The sequence below is a fragment of the Oreochromis aureus genome, linkage group 3 (genome assembly GCF_013358895.1).
Source record: "Oreochromis aureus strain Israel breed Guangdong linkage group 3, ZZ_aureus, whole genome shotgun sequence".
Taxonomy (NCBI): domain Eukaryota; kingdom Metazoa; phylum Chordata; class Actinopteri; order Cichliformes; family Cichlidae; genus Oreochromis; species Oreochromis aureus.
This window is the reverse complement of record NC_052944.1, coordinates 81,017,888-81,040,662: the sequence shown is the minus strand read 5'-3', so window position 1 is coordinate 81,040,662 and position 22,775 is coordinate 81,017,888. Positions and strand designations below refer to the sequence as shown.

General features: G+C 36.9%; 1 protein-coding gene across 5 annotated transcripts in view; it reads left to right on the top strand.

The window, feature by feature from the left end:
* Positions 1 to 2,092: 2,092 nt before the first annotated feature.
* LOC120437698 (carcinoembryonic antigen-related cell adhesion molecule 1-like) overlaps positions 2,093 to 22,775 on the top strand; it is a 58,352-nt gene continuing 37,669 nt past the window's right edge. For all 5 annotated transcript variants that reach the window (XM_039608218.1, XM_039608216.1, XM_039608215.1 and 2 more), the window contains exon 1: positions 2,093 to 2,303. The gene's annotated coding sequence lies outside the window, so the exon portion shown is untranslated. The remainder of the gene's footprint in view (positions 2,304 to 22,775) is intronic.

Below are 22,775 nucleotides of genomic sequence, written 5' to 3'. Positions count from 1 at the left end.
ATAATGTTGCACTGAAAAAAATAATATTTTAAAAAGCTCCAAGAAAGTGTTCATGATCTCCAATGACTAATATAATGCTTTAATGTTTGGAGATGGAAACTAAAGCTTTGTCCTCATTCACGTGACCCTGACCTTTGACCTTTGTATTTATTATCTTTACCCACATGATTGGAGCAGAACTGCAAATCTTTGGCTTCTATAACCTGTAAAAACTTCAGATTTTAAGATGTTTTCATGCAGTGTGTGATTTTGTGACACTTTATGGCGTCAATGTGACGTCGTATTGAAAAAATAAACTGTGTGTTGTTCAGCTCTCTTCATGTCCTTTCATATCACACAACATGACAGTGGTTGTGTGTCTGTTGTCACGGCAGCAGCAGCCATCAGTGACACCAGCACACAAAAGCAACACAACAGCAGGTTCAAACACTCAAAGAGCTGCATTACATTTGAATGTGTGACTGGTTGCTGAGCTGTTTGATGTTATGTGTCAGAGTTCAGCTTCACATGTTTGAAATAATAACACATTTCTGGGAGCAACAATGACAGAATAAGGAACAGGACAGACGATGACGACCTTCTTCTGTTGGACATGTGCACATCAGTTATATGCATTCATCCAGTGCTGTTTCACACACACACACACACACACACACACACACACACACACACACACACACACACACACAACAATCAGTGCTTCTTGTTGCTGTTGTTGGTTTTTAGATCTACAGATGTAGACAACAACAGTACACTACACTAAAAGCTCAACTTGCCAAAAGTACAGCAAGGATTTTGTGGAAATGTTCTATCCTGTGCAGAAAAAAACAAATTTACACTCAAAATTGCTGCTGGATTTATGACTCAATGTGCACAATCATCAGTTTTATTTTGGTTATTTTGGGATTTATTTTTATCTGTAAGGAAGTTGTGGAAGTAAACTGTTACTCTGATACCAACAGACACAAGACTAAGACCCCTTCACAGGGATGTTGACGGGGGTTGTGATATCTACAAGACAACAGGGCCATAAATCTGCTGTTATGGAAAGCAGCCTTCTCTAACTCTACAGGCCTCATTGGACAGTGATAGATGGTTGTCATGGTAACAGGAGTGTTCCTGACAGAAGGGGCATCCGTGGTTCGACCATGGTTCAGGGGGTCTGGGAAGATCATCTTTTAACCGCAAGGTTGCCGGTTCGATCCCCTGCTCTGTCTGTCCTGGTCATTGTGTCCTTGGGCAAGACACTTAACCTACCGCCTACTGGTGTTGGCCAGAGGGGCCGATGGTGCGATATGGCAGCCTCGCTTCTGCCAGTCTGCCCCAGGGCAGCTGTGGTCACAGCTGTAGCTTGCCTCCATCAGTGTGTGAATGAATAGTAGAATTGTAAAGTGCTTTGAGGGTCTTGAAAAGCGCTATAAAATACAATCCATTATTATTATCATCTCCAAATAAGGAGATTCCCAGAAAGCTGTAGAAGAAGAAACATAAGCCAAAGTGCTGGATTCAGCCAAATAAGGAGGACTGTGGCCTTTCTCCAACTTTTGAACAATGACCTTAGTATCCTGTTTTTCACACATAATGAAAAGCATTTACTGCCTGGCAGCAGCAGCCTTTTGTCTCTGAGCCGGAGCGAGAAAGTCCATGGCGTCATCTAATACTAATTTTAAGTTCTAACCATTTTGATAATAAATTGTGAAAACTTATTATTGAAGTGTGTTTGTTTTCTCTCTCACATAAAAACCTACAGTTACCAAATCAGACTCATTCTAAATCAACCAGCATTGAAAAGCAGGAGCAGTGACAGTATTCATTTTAAAGTCTGTCTGAATTAAACTCAGGTATAAAAATCTTGATGAATGACTCAAATGTAAAATGATTCATTTAATCATTACTGTCAAAATCATATTAAGCAAACATTAGAAATAAAGGTTCCTCGTGAGCTCCCACATGAGCTCTCCTTACAGACTGGAAGTTTGTACTTTGGAATTTAGGCCCAGTTTCAAGGTCATATCAGAAAATATTTACACAAAGCAGACCCGCCTCATCCTCTGTCCTATCCTGTCTTTTATAGTTATAGTAAAGGCTTTGCTTCACTCAGTATCAGAGTTACAGTCAGAGAGGTCAGAGACCAGGACTTCATCAGGATTATTCTGTTTACTTCAGTTTTACAGTTTGATTCACACTCACAGCTGATTTGGACGGATTCCATTAACACGCTTTTTTCAAGTTTTCACATTTTGATTTTTTTCCCATCACAATGAGGAGCAGAAACTGAGGATTTCCCTGAACTCCTGACAACAGTAAGTGATCTCACATCTGCTGGTTTATGTTGTTCAATTCAAAATCCTCACATACAAAGTCTTAAATAATCAGGCCCCATCTTATCTTAATGACCTTGTAGTGCCATATCACCCTATTAGAGCACTTCACTCTCGCACTGCAGGCTTACTTGTTGTTCCTAGAGTATTTAAAAGTAGAATGTGAGGCAGAGCCTTCAGTTTTCAGGCCCCTCTTCTGTGGAACCAACTTCCAGTTTGGATTCAGGAGACAGACACTATCTCTACTTTAAAGTAGAGGCTAAAACCTTCCTTTTAGCTAAAGTATATAGTTAGGGCTGGATCAGGTGACCATGAATCCTCCCTTAAATGCTGCAATAGGTGTAGGGGGACTCCCGTGATGCATTGAGTTTTTCTTCCATGTGTTAAACTCTAGCTCTCTTCCAAAGCATGTCTTCTATCCTGTTTTCCTTCCCTCTCCCCATCCGGTCGCAGCAGATGGCCGCCCCTCCCTGAGCCTGGTTCTGACGGAGGTTTCTTCCTGTTAAAAGGGAGTTTTCCTTGCTCGGTCATAGGGGGTCATTTGATTGTTGGGTATTTCTCTGTATGGACTATTGTAGGGTCTACCTTATAATATAAAGCACCGTGAGGTGACTGTTGTTGTGATTTGGTCCTGTATAAATAAAATTGAATAGAATTGTTCAGGTTATTTAGTTGATGTTAATCAGTTTATAATAATGTTCAAAAGTTCCAGATGTCTCAGTGCATCTGTTCACAGTTCTGGACAATGAAGCAGCAGAAACACACACACAGACATAAACAGCAAATATTCTGCAGACAGAGGATGTTTGTGTTTCAGCTCTTCCTTCTTGATGGAAATGAGAAGAATGTGAAATCAAACCAGTTTGTCTTTCTGTCAGGTTTAAACAGCATTTATTATTAATCCCTCATGACTACAGCTAAATGCTGCCTCCTCCATGAAGTCATTTTGAAGTCCTTTGGCTGATGATGGTCTTTAGTATGTAGCTGATGATTGATGATGAGATACATTATGTTTTGTGTTGTTCTGTGGAGATCATTCAAAAACTGAACCTGTTAAACACTCAGACCTGCTTTAGATTATTTATTTGTCACATGCATGGTTATACAGATATAACACACAGTGCAATGTGACCTGAAACGCTCCTCAACTGTGCAAAAAAGAGAGAACTTTATACACAGTGAATGAGTGTATATATATATATGAGTATATTTTCTGACCCACTTTACGATCGTTCTACAGTTCAACGTAACACGTGGCTCAACTTTCTTAAGATATGAATCTGACATTTTGAGATCAAGCGATTGGCTAAAAAACAAATTTTGATCTTTATTTAAACCTTAAATGTAATCTGATGTAGGTTTAAACTCAGGTTCAGTTATTCACTGAAAATACCAACAGACTCAGACATTTAGAACAAACTAAGAGTCAGATCAGCAGAAACAGAGAACACGGACATGTAGGGAACTGAGGACTTAAATACTCTGACTGATGAGGATGATAATGAGAGACACACAGCTGAACATAATCTGACACATAGAAAGTAGAACTAGAACTAATGACACTGAGGCAGAGACAGAGGGCTGGCACGGTGAAGCGGGAAACATGAATGTGGAAAATAAACTGAACATGAACTGAAAACACTGAGTCAATGACCCAGGAACCCTGACAAATTCACAAAATACAAGATTACATGACTGGACTTTTTCACTCATTTCTATTTCAGTCCTGCCTGACATTATTCAGTGAAACTCAAGTGACTCTTTGACAAGCCAATTACCTCTAACCTGTGAGTTACTCAAAAAGAAACCTGCCAACATAAGGCATGTGTTGCGAAATCAGTTTCACCCCGGTTCTTTTTATTCCTCGGGCATCCAGAGACGGGACCGGACTCAGTAGTCATTTTCACAAAAACTTTTATTCATCTTCAGTTAAACATGCATCTTCTAGAAGGGGAGATGTGCAAGGCCGGTGTCCCTCTGCAGATCTTCCACCTCTTTGTTAGTTACAGTCAGCTTTATAGAAGTGACTCCATCATAAAACCCCCATGGTGTGCTGCAAACTCTGTGTTTGTGTATGTATGCGCGAGCACGTGAGTGCCTGTGTGTGTGCATACCCGTGTGTCTATGTGAGTGCACGTGAGTGACTGTGTGCACGTACCTGTGTGTATGTGTGAGTGCACGTGAGTGAGTGTGGGTGTGTGAGTGTAACAGTCAAAGCACTGTGTGTGTGTCTCTGTGTACGTGACTTCCTGCCGGTCATAAAAGTAATCTCCTCACTCAATCTACACCAAATTCCTTTAGACAACATACAAAACAGAGTTAACATATTACAAACACTGAGACCCCCACTCTGCATCCACTAGGCCATTGGCCTCTTGTTGTCTTACATTTACATTTACATTTACATTTAAGGTGGATGGTCTCCTGCAAACCTACTTCCAAGTTATGGCAATTATGAACTTTTATTAAAGGTACAAGCATCAGCATCCCCCAACTGTAGCTTCCTGTCTCCTTTTATGACAGCAGATCCCCAGTGTCAATAAATTCCTTTCCCTGTACACAATTACACACTCTCTCAGGCCTACAGCTAAGCCAAACTAAAACACACAAACAAATCCTTCCCAAACTGTTTAGGGCTGTATTTGCCCCAGTGGTGGTTCTCAAGGCTTCTTGAAGGAGCATCCATATTGACTTTAAATATTTCAGCATTATATACTTAATAATACTAGAGTTTTTGTTTTTGCCTAAACAATTATTATTATTAAAGATATTACGTATTTGTTAAATGTGATTTTGTGGAAAAAGTATACTTCTCAAACCTGTGTCGTGACAGCTTCAGCCTGCTCTGTGGGCACATCTGAGTGTGGCGGTTCTTCTTGCTGATCCTTAGAAAAATAATAAAATTACAACTTTACACAGAATAATTAACACTGAACACATAGAGCACATGAAAAATATCTGTCTCAAGCAGAACTTCAGTTAATCACTCTCTACATTACATGAACAGGTTTTGACAATATAATTTATCTTTATCTAGTTTTATATGTTGTCACATTTAGAAAGAATGGTAAGTGATAGAAATGTAACACATGGATAATCAATATAAATTGATCGCCTTCTATGACAGCAATAACTACCAATATTTGTAATTAATTCACTGACATCATGTATTTTATGAGCTAGCTGTGGGCATGTATAAAGTTTACAAAGGGATATCATGATGATGGTTCTAAAAGTTGTGGAAGAGTAATAATGTTTTTAATTATAAAATGTATTATGGCCAGTGTTGGGAAGGTTACTTTTAAAATGTATTCCATTACGGATTACAGAATACATGCTCCAAAATGTATTCTGTAACGTATTCCGTTACGTTACTCAATGAGAGTAACGTATTCTGAATACTTTGGATTACTTAATATATTATCATGCTTTTTACAACTATGTGAATGTACTATTGCTGTGTGATTTATTACTATTACTGAAGGTCCGCGGCTCCTAACCATAGTAAAGGGACCTCTGACTAATACAGTGGGTTCCGTGTCGGGCTCGTAGCCGAAAAATAGCTTTACTTTGTTGTCTGGGTCAACTTTGCTAGCGAGAGACAGAGAGAGGCGTTGAAAGGCTGCTCCAACGGAACTTATTGTTTTCGGAGGAAAACACGAACACAGTGTACAGTCGAGTCTTAATAGCTTACTTACAAATGGGCTCCTCAGGCACTCTTCTTGGCTGCAGTGGTTATTATTATATTTACATGCTTCCAGCTCCCGTTTTTGCTCGATGACAGCTCGTACTTTTCCACTCTCCTTTTTCTCCCTCCCTTGCTCACAGACACATAACGGGTATGGCAGTCCATTCTCCCTGCAGCACGGACTACACTGCCCATGATGCTACATTCTTTAGAGCTATTCCTTTAGCATTCTGCCTATTAGCTTAGCACAACAACAACAACAACAACAAAAAGGCTGTAAGCCTTATTACTAAGGCTTATTAATATTATTATTATTAATTAATTATTATTAATATTACTTATTAATCTAATTACTAAGCAGTAATGCTGCCGCCTGGAACAACAGAACGTAGCTGTCAAACAAAACCCAAACAGTCCTGACCCGCGACAATATGAAACAGGAAAGTAACGCAGTGTAATCCATTTATTTTAACAAAGTAACTGTATTCTAAATACCACCTTTTTAAACGGTAACTGTAACGGAATACAGGTACTCATATTTTGTATTTTAAATACGTAACGGCGGTACATGTATTCCGTTACTCCCCATACGGTAAAAAAATACATTTTTCCTGGCCAAAATATATTTCAAATATATGGTAAATATATTTTGTATTTGTGATGCTCCAAAAAATATATTTTTGAAATTGAAAATATATTTCTTTCAAACCAAAATACATTTCAAAACATATTTTAGGGTGAAGAAAATACATTTCCAACCTTGCAGTAGAATGTATATCAAAGTATCCTTTATTTAAAATGTATTTAGTGCAATAATGATGATAATAATACTAAAAGTAACATGTTTTATGCACATCTGCAAAAAACAGTTGGATTCAAACAAAACAGAGTCAAAGGTCTATCACGAATTAGGTTGTTTATTCATTTGCTTACAGTATTTCACATTACACAATATCTCACTATAATGTAGCGTTCATTGACTTTGAAATTATCTGTCAGTGATACAGTAAACAAGATACAACAACTGCTATGTACACTTTAGTTTTGACAATATATACAATATAGTACTTAAAGGAACACACTCCACTTTTTTTTGGAAATAGGCTCATTCTCCATCTCCTCAGAGTTAAAAATGCAGCGTCTTCTTTTTAGATCCGTATGTTAATAGAACTCTGGAGCGTGATCTTACGGGATGGGGCGTAGCCAGGATTTTTGGTCGAGGCGCCATATTAGCAGGCCAAACAAATGCTTGCTGTGTGGCCGGTTGTAATGTTAGATTGCACTACCGGCAAAGGAATAAGCTTGAAAACAGGCTCTCTTTTCATTGTTTCCTCACCTGGAAGCATCATGAGGGAGCTTATGTGTTGGATGTTACCAAAAGAAGGCGTCTAGCCTGGATAGCAGCTGCGAAACGAGCTGATATTCAGTTCTCTACCATCCCCAGATATCTGTTGGTGTGCTTCAGTATTTTCATTCAGGTAAGTTCTAAATAAGTTCATATTATTCTTTATAGCCTGTTAGTTTTATTTTCAATGCGCTCTGAGATCATAGCACAAACTTAGAACAAACATGCAGAACTACCTTCTATTTATAGAGTTGCTAATTATTTGGCATTATTGCAGCAAACCAGCCTATGAAATGAATGAAACAAATCCTGACTGGGTTCCAACACTACACACGGGGCACTACAAAATCCCTGCTTCAAACTACATGCTACACACCACCATACCAATCAGATTACTTCTTCCATGTGTGGGTAAAAAGGTGACCCTCCTGGATAAGATGGCAAAGGTTTGCTGCGTTTTGGTGAACATGTGCCCCAGTGTGGTAGTAAAACCAGGGAAAAATGCTCTTGTTAAATACTCTTAAGTCTTGTGCTGTTTATGTAGTGATAAGTTTTCAAAAGAGACAGTAAATTACAGAATGCTAGTAGTGGGTGATATTATTTAAATGCTGTCATGATTTTATGTGAACATTTTGTCATTTGTAAACTATACATAACATTGATTCTACATTGTAACTGATTTGATGTTCTACAAAGTGCTTTTAATTAAAAATAGGCAAACATTTCTTTGTTTCTTTATTCAACTTTTGAACAGTGTTACTTAGTAAGTACATATTCAGTAAATGCAAATTATTTACATGCCCCCCTAAATTAAAATATTATGGGTTATTCAGAACAGAACTATGCTTGGAAAATATTGTCCCATCAGTTGATCCAACTCCTCCACAGTAGCAGGTGGAACTTTTCTTTTTTGAGGACGGCTTCTTTTACCTGTCACTACAGATGGTCTGTTTATGTTTTGATCGAGAGCCTTTTTTGGGCAGCTGAAGAGGAGAAGTCTATCTTATGGCCAACCTCTGGCTGTGTCTTGGTCATATTACCAGGCAAAACCCAGTATGCAGGTTCATCTGTAACAGTCCTTGTGCCACAAATCGGCACTGTTGCTTCTACATTAAACAGAAGAGCAGCAACATGGCTGCAGGTCTCCACGACTCCGGCCATAAAGGTGCAGTGGGCGGCTTCAACCTTCCCTGTGATGCTCACAATCACCTGTGGCTGCAATGCTGCAATTCAGTCTTTAAGAGTGCAGTACCTGAAACACACACAGACAAAGTTCATTTAAAGACAAGAACTTTAATAAGCCAAGGCCGACATGAATGTGTTTTATCTACTTTCATATCCATTTATCATAAATGTAACAAATAAAGTGTTTTTATGTATCCATCTATAGAACGCTGCATGTTATATTCTAAATCTGCCTGTTTCTTTTTAGAAACCTAGCAGCAGAAAATGAACCTAAAGTATGTAATGCAAGGATGTAATCACTTTCAAGAGGGAGAAAGCATAAAGTTCGACTTTAAGTGACAATTATGGACACCTAATATGATAAGGAGATTCTGCAGGTCATTAATCAATGTATAAAACTAAAACAGATTGTATTTTTAGTGACACAGGACACAAACAAGGAAGCAAGATGTGTAATTAGGATTATTTATAATAAATATGAATTAATTAGGGCAATTTCTTTAACCATAAAGAATAACTAAATCCTTCAGGACAATGTCACATCAATGCACTGAACTCACTATGTTATCCCTCTAACAGAGCCTCTACATGTTCTCACTGTAATTTCCCCTCATGAATGAATTTATGCTGCACTAATTTGAATGTTCGGGGGGAATCAAACGCATTTTACTCGCAGTACTCAAGCTGACTTACCTTTGCTTGAATGACGGCGTACTCACAACGTGGAGGCTTAAAAATAGCCAAATCTTGTACCCAGTCCTTGGTGAATTGGATGTGCGCCTCCAGAGATTTATAATTGCGAAATTGGTGCGCCGTGTATGCGCTGACTCCACAGACAAGGTATGAGAGTAGATCATGCTAAGTCAATAGCGGTTTGGTCTTCAGGGTTTCTACTCCACGGCAGTATTTCATACGGGTCCACATTTCAACAATCAAGTACCGTCTCTTTGCATCTGGACACAATCTGTCTCTATACCGTCATTTTCTTTTGAGCTACGTTTCAGAATGGTTCGTGGCAATCTTGTTTTGATTCGCAGCCTGCCAAGATGGTGCTGCGCTCCCACAATGCATTGCGACATTACGTCAACTCCAAAGCCCTTGCGTGCAGGAGTATGCGCATGTGCATTGCCATGGTGGTTTAAAAAATAAAGATATAATGAAAAGTAATTAATAAAAATTTAATATTTAAACATTCCCACAAATGTGCAATGAACGTGCAAAAACTCTCTTTATTAGTTGTTGCTTTTCTTTTTTTTTTCTTTTTTTTTTTTTTGAAAATAATGACCTCTCTGAGGCCGAATTCCGACAGTGAGAGGAACGGCCGGATACAGGAGACGGGAAGAAACAAGCCGATTATGTTCGCGTTAATTAAGTGGTTGGAAGATGTAAAATTCTCAATCCTGCCAACTGAACATATACACGAGATTTTAATGAGGATGAATAATTAGCCGGCATGGAGGAAAGCGGACCTTTATTTGGTGGAGTGGCGACAAGAAGCCAAAAGACGGGTGGCGGTCTATGAAGCCTCCATCATCAAGCTAGCAGGTGCCTTTTCTCATATAATATTACTTTATTCTCGCTTATTTGGCGCAGGCGTGAGAGCTGCCACCCAGGACAAAGAGAAATATAAGTATATCACGTTATAACGTGAAAAGTTTATCGTTCTAACAATATACTATCATGTTTATACAATATACTTTTCGTGTTTGGACATTGTATGAACAATGTACATAATTATCACATCCGTACAATATTGTGCGAACGTGATAATTATAACGTGATATTATATTATACAAACATGCAAAGCATAATGTTAGAACAATAAACATTTCACGTTATAACGTGATATAGCTCTATTTTGCTTTTGCCTGGGTGGCAGCTCCACGTTTCCATAATTTGGTAATCAAAATATGTAACTTAATTAATTATGTTGTGACGTACTTTTGCCTTTTCTTATTATTCTGCCTTCTCAGAAAGGGAAAAAAATACAAATAAAATTGTTTACACTTGTTATATACAATAACTATCAAAACCTATTCACATTTAATTTGGCTTTCACAGAAATCCCACCTCTCCTTCTGGCTACAGAGGACTTACTTACCAAGGTTAGAAACAAAGCACAGTTATGCTTTATTAATGTTCGCTAATTACAATGTTCCACATTTCCTTGCTTTTTAAGTCATTTTAGGCTTTTTAGAGTTGTTGTTTTTGTTTTTTAGCAGTAATGTTTCTGCCTATTTATTTCAGCCCATGAAATCGAATGCAGATCTTCCTGATGTGAGATTTACATAAATGTAAGTAATTTTGTTTGTCATTGTCATTAATGTTGTTGCTGTTGTTGTTTTTGTGAAGTTTGCAATATAAACCTAGCAAGCATCAGTCAGCACAGTGACTAACCTAAACAGATTCTTGCTTTATTCACATATATTATATGTAATTATATATACCTGCACATTGTACCTAGGGTTGCAGCCACTTGGCCCCACCCATTGTTGTGACAGCCCTGACTGTACACTGCATCTGAACAGGGAACAGTCTGCCACATTAATGTATTTTAAGTGACTTGTTTGTAATACATGAATTTGCTTCTTACAGATGTCAAAGTCTCAACCTCATGCTGCCCTCCCCATCCTCCTAAAGTAAGTATTTGTTGTTGTAGTTTTTATGCAGTGTCTGTGTCACATGCTAATCATAATTATTGAAATAACTGTTTTCTAACAGATTTTCCAAAACACTAGTTATGTTTGTTGTCATTCAGACTAATACTACTGCTTAGACATTGCTTAGTGGTCATGCATGTTTGACAAGCTTGTTATGATACCAAAACAGTAGGCCTATCACAATAATCGATATATTGACTTAACACACAATACATGTACATGACCTCAATAATTGTTGATGATGCAATTTATCTGCCATTATATAAAAAAAAAATATAATAATAACAACACAATAACATTAAATAACATTGTTTTCTATTTATTAGAAAATTTACTATTTATTCAATTTTTATGGTATCTAATATTTTGATACCTAATTTCCATGATCTAAATATTTTCAAAATTAGATGTTGGTTTGTCAATTGAAAGTGTGTAGATCTTGCATTATTATGGTGTTATATTATGATTATACATTCAAAGACATAAAATGGTCTTAAAATCACAATGACATAACTTGTCGCTATTGTTTATGGGGCAATATACAGACCAACAAAAGTTGTTATCGTAACAGGCCTTCAAAACAGACGGTTTTATGATTGATAAATTCAAAAATAAATACATTTAATTTCTCTGAGATTCTCTAATATTCAGTTACAGTTCACAACACAGCTACCTGTACATGCAGTATTATACTGTAAATATAAATCTCTGCATTTAGCATCCCACTAGAAGAGTCACAGTTACTGCCTCTTTTTTTTTTTTTTTTTTTTTTACAAATACCTGTACTATTACTAACACATTTACTGTTTTACTTTTAGCCTGTGGATACAAATGCAGATTTCCTTAATGTAAGTTGTGCATTTTAATTACATCATGTTATTTTTATTATTATTTATTTATTTTATTTTACATTCAAATATTTCAAGCTTCTTGGTTAAAGAAGCTTGATTGCTAATAGGTAAAGAATAGTTCACCTATAATTGATATTCCCAATTAATTTCTCACCTCTGATTGAATGCCTTTGTTTGTTTGCCTTTTTTGACTATAACAAAACATTTTGCAGGATATATATGGTGAATATATATGCATAGATACAGTCGTAGTGCTTGACACATGCACACAGCAGTAGATGTACTAAAAGGAAATAGTTACAATCATGATGTTGATTGCTGATGTCAGTATATATATTTTAGAGGAATGTTTTGTTTTTCACCCAAAATGAACTATATTGCTTCAGAAGAGATTTATTACCCTACCTGACTCTTATATATTGTTTTTGTTTTGTTTTGTTATTTTCAGGTTCAATGGTGCGTGTTCTTCTAATGGCCGCCTTCCCACTGGAGGTTTTGATCCACAGCAATTTAAAAGGTAAACAGCTTTGAAAGTCAGTTCAAATGGTTAGCTAATAGTATTCTAAAAAGCCTACTTCTCTGTCACCAGTTTCTTTACCAAAAAGTACCCATAAAAGTATCTCTCAATAGCATATCATTGTAGTTCAAATGTTTAGTTGTACAAATATCAGATTTTTGGAAATCTAAAACTAGTCAAACACTCAAATGTTTATGCCTTTTATAGGAGGACAGAGCAAAACGGACATCGGCACAGAGTGAAGAACTGCCCTTCACAAGGACACTATGACAGCCATATATAGTAAGTGAAGACTTTCTGTGTATCTAAAATTGCATACAGCACAAGTAACTTACTGTTAGCGCCATTTATAGTTATTACATGTTTTATTTTGAAAAGCCTGAAAAAGATGTGGTGCTTTTGTTGTGAAAGGTTTTGTGAGAAATAAAACAAGCGAATGGCGGAGCGACACGATGGTTTTACTTAATGTAATGGCTATGTTGTTTCTTCTTGGAGTTCTCTATTTTTCTTATATCTAAAATAAGAGTCTGGATGGACAAGAGGCTGTTTTCTGGCGTCGTTGTTGTACAAACCGACGCGTAAAACAGCCTCTCTTGTCCATCCAGACTCTTATTTTAGATATAAGAAAAATAGAGAACTCCAAGAAGAAACAACATAGCCATTACACTTGCTTTGCAACCATTAAAATAGGTTGTAAAGTAAGTTACCAATACAAATAGGTGATGATGCATTGTGGTGGGTGGTCTCAGACAAAGAAGGTCAACAGATTTATGAATGCTGGAGGGTAAGGAGAGACAACCAAAAGGGGTGTTAGCATTACTATAATGTGAACTGGATAGACTTTCCATCTAGGAAAAAAAAGAGGTAAAATTATGCGTAAAATATATCTGTATTAATATCTGTATCTATATAAACAGAAATATCTGTTTGCTAAATGAAGCCAGCTAACATAAATCATATTTTTATTTTAACTCTGATAAAAGTAATAGAACTGTGACTTTTGTTTGTTACAGTGGCAGTAAGGAAGAGGTTTCCCAATGTGTCCAGAAGGGCTTTGAGGATTGCAGTGAAAGCTGGGGAACTGAGACTGCTGGAAAAGGAAAAGAAATTACATTTTAAGTATGTTGACTTATGTTAATACAATCACACAGAAAAATATACACACACACACACACATATATATATATATATATGTGTGTGTGTGTGTGTGTGTGTGTGTTCTTTTAGAATGTTTAAGTATGTAATGAGAATAAAATTATAAAATTAATATTCTTTGCTTGATTGATATGCTATATGTATGTTTTAAACATCAAATAAAGATTTCTTTCAGCTGTTACATGTGAATGTTTTCTTAGAAATATATGAAGGGTTAAATTGATATATTTTTGAATGATTTTAAATAAGTTTAAATTGTATTTTGAAATATATTTTATAAATATATTTCAAAATATAAAAAACAAGCCAAAAAATATATGTGTTAAAACACATTTCAAAATATATTATAAATATATTTTTAAATATATTTCAAAATATACAAAAATGGCCAAAAATATATGTGCTAAAATATATTTATATTTTAAAATGTATTTTAGCACATATATTTTTGGCCATTTTTTTATATTTTGAAATATATTTCAAATGTATTTTAAAATATATTTTTTACCGTATGGGGATCCCCAACACTGATTATGGCACATAGCATGATTATTTAATATATACAAAACACTTTTAAGACATGGATTACTTAGAATTACTGTCCAGTCATCGACACTTAACATCTTACATTTCTTTCATTAAGATGTTGAAAAGGAATTAAATCAAACTATTGACCACAGAAACGTTAACAACATCATTAAATTATTGGCTGTATTAAAAAGTGCTCTTACTTGATTTGAATGATCCAAAAAGATACATTTAAGTTTGAGTACAACACATAACGTTTCAATATAAAAAATTTAATATGAGATGCATAGATGAAAGAACTGATGCTACCATGTTTTTGACTTGTTTTGCAGGTTTTTCCATCAGAGAAGTAACGTAGAATCCTTTTTACTTCCTACTTTTTTTCTTCCACTTCTCAATCTCCACTTGGTAAAACTGAAAAGTACAATTTTGCGATACAGACAAATAATTTTTATGTCAGATATTCAGAAAGAGTAATAAAATCAGAAATGTCACTCTCACCACTTGTAATGCAGTTCTCAAAACAGTTTTTTTTTCATAACACAAAGTCACAGTCGCATTAACAAATATATTTAAGACTAAAGCATGCACAAGAACACTCACAATTTCTACTGTGAATGAGAATATGCAATACTGATCTGAGAACTGCATTATTAGCAGTGAGAATGACTTTTTCTGTGTAAAAGCTGCACCAAATCAATCCCAAACTAGTAATTCACCTATTTAATCCTCACCTTCTTTCTTTTCTTTCCAACATCAGCACATTCTTGTAGAGCATCATGCGTCCGTTGGTATATCCTCACAAAATCATCTAGTCTAGTGAGACGCCGTCGTTCAAACTGAATTCTTTTCAGGTCCCATTGACTCTTTTCCATTATGCCTTGCGTCCGATCGTCTTCAGTGTAGTTCTGAAAATGGAAATTAAATCATTTACATTTACTTTTGAAGGTTTCATTTACTTTGCTAACTTATTCTACCTGCTTCTTCAACTGCGACACATTATTGTACCCTTTACTGAGAAAATTATATCCTGGGCCTTTCCCATGCCGTCCAAACTCTCCTATAGACAAACAGCATTTTTATCCAGAAAGCGCTTCAATAAATAAATATAACTGTTGACTGACCAAAACAAGACAAACCAAGCAGCATTCCAGACCACAAAGTGGCATGTGGTAGAAAGTATTTTGAAATACTTGAAATGAATGCTGGTGCATGGTACACGTTCGGTGGTCCAGTAACATGAAGAGGGGCTCTGGCAATGACTTCTGGGAATTGATGTTTACGCGACAAAGGACCTATATCCACCTGAAATAAAAATTTAGATGTCATATAAGTATAAACATGTTTTATTACTACCAATGTTACTGGTGTCACACAATGTCATGAACACAGTTAATATCTCAACCATTGACAGAAAAAGCTGAATTTTATAATTACCTTCTAGTCCTCTGGAACGATGCCTGTGTCTCCAACATCAACGTTCCCCCTCAGATCCATCAGCATTTTGATGTTGTTTACGTGTTTTTTAACTTCTAGTCCACTGCATGGACTTTTGAAAAGGAGTGTTGCACTTATAATTATGTCATCCATTTCTTCCAAGTTGGAAGAACATGCCAGAAGTCCAAATATGTGCCTGCCTAATTTGTAATTATGGGGAATTCTATGTGAAATAAAGCATATAAACAATAAACATGTATATTATAAACTACATTATTTCACAAGATTTAAAGAAAATCTTTAAATCTTTGCACCAAGATACACAATAAGAATGTCAAAGCAATAATACTAAACACAAGCTAAGTAGTGTAACAAAGTCTAGTCATTAACAGAAACCATAGAAATCAAACTGCAATTCAACCATAAACTAAAAGGACCAGAATCCTAACACCATATATTTGTGCCCTTAATATATATAAAAACTGAAAGCACACAAATAACACTCACACTCACAGACTGTAGCACATGTACCTCTTTTTGCAAAGATCCTTTGCGTTCTTCATTATGTGGCTTAAACATTGGTGGAGAATGGTTATATCAAAGTTGTCTTTGTCTAACTGTCCAGTGATACGTTGAAAGTATCTCTCCAGAAGCTCTTCCAAAGTTGCTCCACAGAATGTCACTGAAATGGACTGTAGAAGCACAAGAGAGCCATCACATATAATCATCCCCGGCCTTTTGTTTGCCCTGCTTCAATACATTCTTGTAAGCTCTGTTTGAAAAGCTTGAAGAAAATAGGTCACAGAAGCAGTGGTGTGATCACATGTCACATATGTTGCTATTGGTAATGGTGATGATCCCTTGATTGGATTTCTCATGATGACTTCATAGACATAGCACGGAGCAGCAGAACTATCTTTACAGATAATGCTTCCTAAAAGATGTCTTCTTTGCACCTCTGGTAAAAGACTGAAAGAGTGTTTTTGGACAACAACATTATCCCTTTAGGATGCAGGAGGACTCTCTGAAGGACTTCATTTGGAAGTCCTTGCTGTCTGTCTATCAACATCTGCAGACTGCCCATCTCATTTAAATGTGGTCTCTGTGTTTTTTTCTGAGACCATGAAATATTTTTAAGGACATCTTTAGATGGTGCCTCATCCCAACACCCTGACTCTAACACTTTGTGGAATTTTATTAAGAGAATCCAGGTAAAGACTTTGTGGTAATTTTGTTTCTGTTTTTTCCACAATTACATTTCTGGACTGTCCACACACAGGTCTTGATTTTATTTCTTTTGTGTTTTGGCACACCTGACCTCCTTGGAAAAACACTTCAGTCTTCAGGGTTTTCTCATCTTTAACCTCCACTTTTACAGTCACTGGACAATCCTGAAAATGACAGTATGACATACAAGAGAATACAGGTGCCTGGCTTGGTTGACTGACTTGTTTTGATACTATGCCTCTTAAATCCAAAACTGCAAAAGGGGCGTACTGACTTTATGCCTGCGGCTACAACATGACTCCACTGCAGACCTTTGAAAAGCCTCGATTTCTGTGTTTTTTTTAGGTCTTTTCATTTGTTAAGGTTCAAAAATATAGGGAAGGAAACACAGGAGGAATGCAAGTAACCACACTGGTCCAAAGGGTAAAGACGATGATTTTAATGAAATGACACGCGTGGGAGAATGAGCGGACTCTGTAAGCAGACAGCCCCACAATCTCATCCTCCTAACATCAAAATACAGTTTTATATGCATCAGAGTATATTTAGTGACGCCCCCTCATTGCGTCATCACATACATCAGCTTCAAAACCACAAATGTTCTATTTGACAACTTAAGGCACAATTAAAAGTACATTGGCTTCCATCTTCCTTTCTATATATATCCTTTCTACATATATAATCTCCAATATTATCCATTTGAGTCAGCGAGACTTTTAACATCCTCATAAAAGCTCTCCTCTACCCTAGAAATAAATCTATTTACTATCTGTTTCTAAAGCCTACATTATAACAACATTCTAACATTATGTCACTGTGACATCTTATCCTAAAATCAAAAGAAATCCCACATTTTCTACTCATAAAATCTTCACTATTTTCCCCAAAGCATATCCTTTATTCCCACAGTTTCCCCTTTAAGTTTTGTATACAACTTCTTATTAACACCAGCAATTTATCTTCTAAACAGAATTCAGTTCATTTTAATCCTTTCTTTTAACAAATCCTCAGTTTTACTATATCTAGATTATCAAACAACCCCAATCATTATAAAATCCTAGTAAAACCCTTTCAAATTAAACAAATTAAATCTTAAATCCTCTCTTTTTGACACATCTCATGTGGCAAAAAACTCAACATCTTCACCCAAGCTTAGGAAATTAAAAGGAAAAAGGTTAGTCATTTCATTTCTCAGAACAGCTCAGCAATTCTCCTCTCCGGTGTTTTGCTCCAGCCCTGAAAACCTGTGTTTAAGGAACAAAATCAATTTAATCATCATGTCAAATCTTCTCCAACTCGTTGCTCCATTGAACTCTGGATCCTTGGAACTTCCTGGAAACAAAACCTGTACTTTACATTTCATACTCTCCCTCTATGATCCAGTCTGCGTCATGACAAAAACAAACTTAAACAAAACAGTTATTAATCATGAGTTACCTCAGTTAATGGTAACTTGAATCTCATCAAACAATGTTCCCCTTTTAGCATTTTGCATTCTCCCAACAATATAATGTAATCCCATAATCTAACCCCAGTAAAAGAAATTTTCTCCAAACATACATCAGCAACCCAAAATCAGCATCCCTTTCTTTTCCTCACATAGTAAATTTGTCCACATTTATTCATCCCCACCTTAGTCTAGTCACTCGCATTCACTCAAATGCATTCACACATGATATTTTTTGCTGATCTGCAGCCTTCTGCGCACGTCATCAAATGCTCCACATCAGCAAAATGAGCTCAATCATTTGTTTTATTTCGTTTTCCTTTTTAGGAGAGTAGTTCTCTATATTTTTGACTGGATTGACACGCTGCAATCATTTTTTAGACAGAGACTTGCCGCCAATCAGTCTCTGATTGTAATCAATTATAATTCTGTAATGCCCACCTGATTTTCGTACTTGGTAATTTTGTCAACGCCGTCCGTTCACTGTCTTCCAGGCCTGCTTAGAACAAAAATGAAAAAAGAGAGCTGATTATTAGCTCATCAAAGTACAAAACAAAATCACCTGACAGGTTTTTTCCTGAGTGCACTTACTACTACAAAAAATTTTTGGGGCCCCTCTCAGACATATCCATGTCTTAATCAAACACCCTCTCTGGAAATAAAACAACAGCCTCAAAAATCTGAAACAATCTTAAATTTCACCCATTCAACACACCGAAAACCTCGTCAAAAGATCAAAGACCGTTTGCACAATGTCACCCTTCCTCACTTTGCCATATGTTTTCATTCAGCACAAGATAAAAACCAATTTCAACAACGTATCATCCTTAACTTATAAATTTCCTGTCCAAATCTGCCCCTCTGAACAGACCTGACCACCGTAATCAAATATCCTGATACTTTACCATTATATTTCGCCCAATACTCTTCAACAGCCACCGCTCTCTCTTGAACTGAACTGAAAGCCTCCAACACACACGCACACAGGAAGTGTCTCTGCTCATAGACTCACAGCTCAACAGCCAACTTAACAAGAGGAATACATGTTTAAACCTTATCACATTATTGAATTATTTTCATTTTCTTTCTATACTAATCACTTACTTTGATCAATCAGTGCAAGAGCACTCCTAAGTAATCACTTCTCTTTTGTTTTGTTTTTTTCCATAACTCACTCCCTTGTCATACAGCTTCGTTTGAGTTATTCCACAACAACTCTATTTTATCCAAGTGTGTTTTAAGTGTATTTTCTTCAACATTCACACCATTTTAACCCTTATGAACTTAACAGGCTGATTTAATTACATATGTTTGTGTTCTTAGCCAAGTTTTAATCACTATCTCTGCATTACTCTTCATGAGCTTATCTCTGTAAGGTTAGTGCATTTTCTGTTTGTATGTGTGATTTTTATAAATGTTTCTTTTGCAGTGTTTCAAACTCCTTTGACAGGGTGTATTTTCTCTCTCTGGTTCATCACTGGTCATTGTTAATGACATTTCCCCTTCGTCTGTGCCCAGTGGCCTTACCTGTTAAATCCCGTCTCCTCCAGTGACTCCAAGGTCACTCCGGGACTTAGGTTCAAGCAATCGTGACTGCGCCTTGCCTTAGGTTGTCCCAGGGTTTCGAGGTGGGATCTTACCCGTCATGGGCTGTCCAGCCTTCCATGCCCGCCTACTACAGGGGCCAACTGGGCAAGAGTGTTATCAGATCTAGGGGACACACTGGTTCTGGAAATTAAAGGAGTGTAAACTGCTTTCTTTATTAAACTTTCCAACAATAATTTCACATGTAACAGTTTGTGTACGTGCGTTTTCAATTCATTAATGTAATTGTTAGTTCATGTATTTATTTCTCTCGGTCTGTCTCTTTTCTAAAACCTGTAATTAATATAATTTTATTACTTTATTACTTTTTCTTAAAACATGCATTCGCTTCATCTTCTTAGAATTTAACTCTGTCTATTTCTCTGGGTGCTCCCCTGACATCATCAGTCACACACACACCTTCCTGTTTCTTCAGGCACCAGGCAGACTCTGTCTCCCTTTAAATTTCACAGTCTACAAACAATCAGTAATTCTACTAAATCTTGATTCAAAAACAATACACTTTCATTTCATTCACACACATTTAAATAGAGCTCTTTCAAACATCAGGACAATCAACACTCCTTCTCACACAGGACCATTCTTTAGGTCAGTTTCATAGCATCAGTCACCCAATAATCTCTTAACTGGGTTTCCCAAGTATATATACTTATGTATTTTCAATCGGAAAAATAAACTCAACCTGTCATAACATCTCTCATGGATTTCTTGAATTAAAAGCACTTTCAAACTTTAAAACATCCTACTTTTCATCACAAAAGAAATATATTTCCCACTCCTTTATTTCATACACACGTTTAAAAGTTTTAACCTCTTTAGTCATTCAGTAATCGTCTCACACACTGCCTTTTCTCTCTCAAACTTCCATTTTCCACTCACTCAGACAAATCATGCAGAGTCACTCAAATCAAATACTGACAGCATTCACACAGTTAAAATCACTTAAAATACACTTTCATACGAGTATTTTAAACATGCCTTCCATGATCAGAAAGGGCAAGTCAAAAGAAAAAAGAAAAAGAAAACTGAAACCTCTGATCGTCTCGCAGCTTCTCCCCACACACACACAACTGAAAAATAAAACACACCAACATTTATGGCTCACGAAATATACATCTATCAAAATTCAGTCATTTACTATACATCCACACTAATATATTCAAACTGTATTTACACTCTCATAATAAGCAAAACCAACCTCTTATATACAGGCATTTATCGAAATTGGTAAACAATAGTCATAAAGCTCAAATTTCGAAACTGAAACCACCCTCTCTGCGCGTCTCCGCTGCTCATTTGCATTTACACACCATCAGTGCACATCCGGCTGTGTATTACTGACACAGAGACTGATCTTACTCATAGATCTCATATTTTATATTACAGACGTCTTTAATTACAACTGCACAGATTTTTTAGGCCTTGTCGCTCCTACAAATTTCGAAAATTTTCCATAACCGACTCGAACGGGCAAACCTTCAGGTTTTTTTGCGACCAATTTAACAGACCAGACTCGAACTGCTCTGTCCAGATTTCTAGCCCCTAACTTAATTTACCGGTAGCCAAAAAGCGCAAGAATAGGGACTTGAACCCCTAGCAATTTCGGAGTTTCCCAACCTCTCCCCGCTGTCGACGGTACTATCCCTACTGTCCAGTAGGTCTAAGGTCAGCGTCCTGCCTTAGCGCAAAGCGTTACCAAGGAGAAAATGCGCTTCTTAACAGACGCGCTGTCGTCCTAGAAAAATTTACAATAATTTGAAACAACAATCTACACCGGATCAGGATTAAGATTGAGGCAGATCTCCGTTGTGGACATAAGGGACTTGAACCCACGAACTGACCATCACACGTAGATCAAATGACCAACGGGCTTCACCCCACACAATGACCAAATTCCCTATCATTCTAAGTTCACTTAGCAGTCCAACTGCTTGGCAGTCCAACTGCCTTAACTCTCTTCATTCCTTTATTCTCATTAACTCAGTACTGTCACTTATAAACTTCCATTTCATTATCATTACTTCAACCTTCAATTTTTCACCAAAATCAAAGCAGACATCTACCAGTAGTTTCAGTGAGTAGACTTTCAATTTACACAGCCCAATTTGACACACTTTGGTTCATAAGATCAACAGGTGGTGCCTACCTTTTGTTATATGCCGGCTTGTCACTCACTTAGACCACTGACCAATGCCTGAGCGCCTGACGCCTCGGACCTTTCTCCATCCTGTCTCACTTCCCCCCTCGGACGAAGCCCCCAAATGTTAAGGTTCAAAAATATAGGGAAGGAAACACAGGAGGAATGCAAGTAACCACACTGGTCCAAAGGGTAAAGACGATGATTTTAATGAAATGACACGCGTGGGAGAATGAGCGGACTCTGTAAGCAGACAGCCCCACAATCTCATCCTCCTAACATCAAAATACAGTTTTATATGCATCAGAGTATATTTAGTGACGCCCCCTCATTGCGTCATCACATACATCAGCTTCAAAACCACAAATGTTCTATTTGACAACTTAAGGCACAATTAAAAGTACATTGGCTTCCATCTTCTCCCCGGTGGTTTCCCGTAAGCCAGCTCAGCTCTCGCATCGTGCATCTACTGCTTCATCAGTCAACTTTCACCTACACCCTAACAGTGTGTGTGTATGTGTGTCTGTGCGTACACGTGCGAGGGCGCGTGCATGCTGTGTACTGCGTACGTGTCTGGATGTGTATGTCTCGCCCTTAAATGCTCTCTTTGCTTTCAGTTTCACTTCTGCAAAAGCTGCAACTTCAAAGACATAACTTCCTGTCTCATTTTGG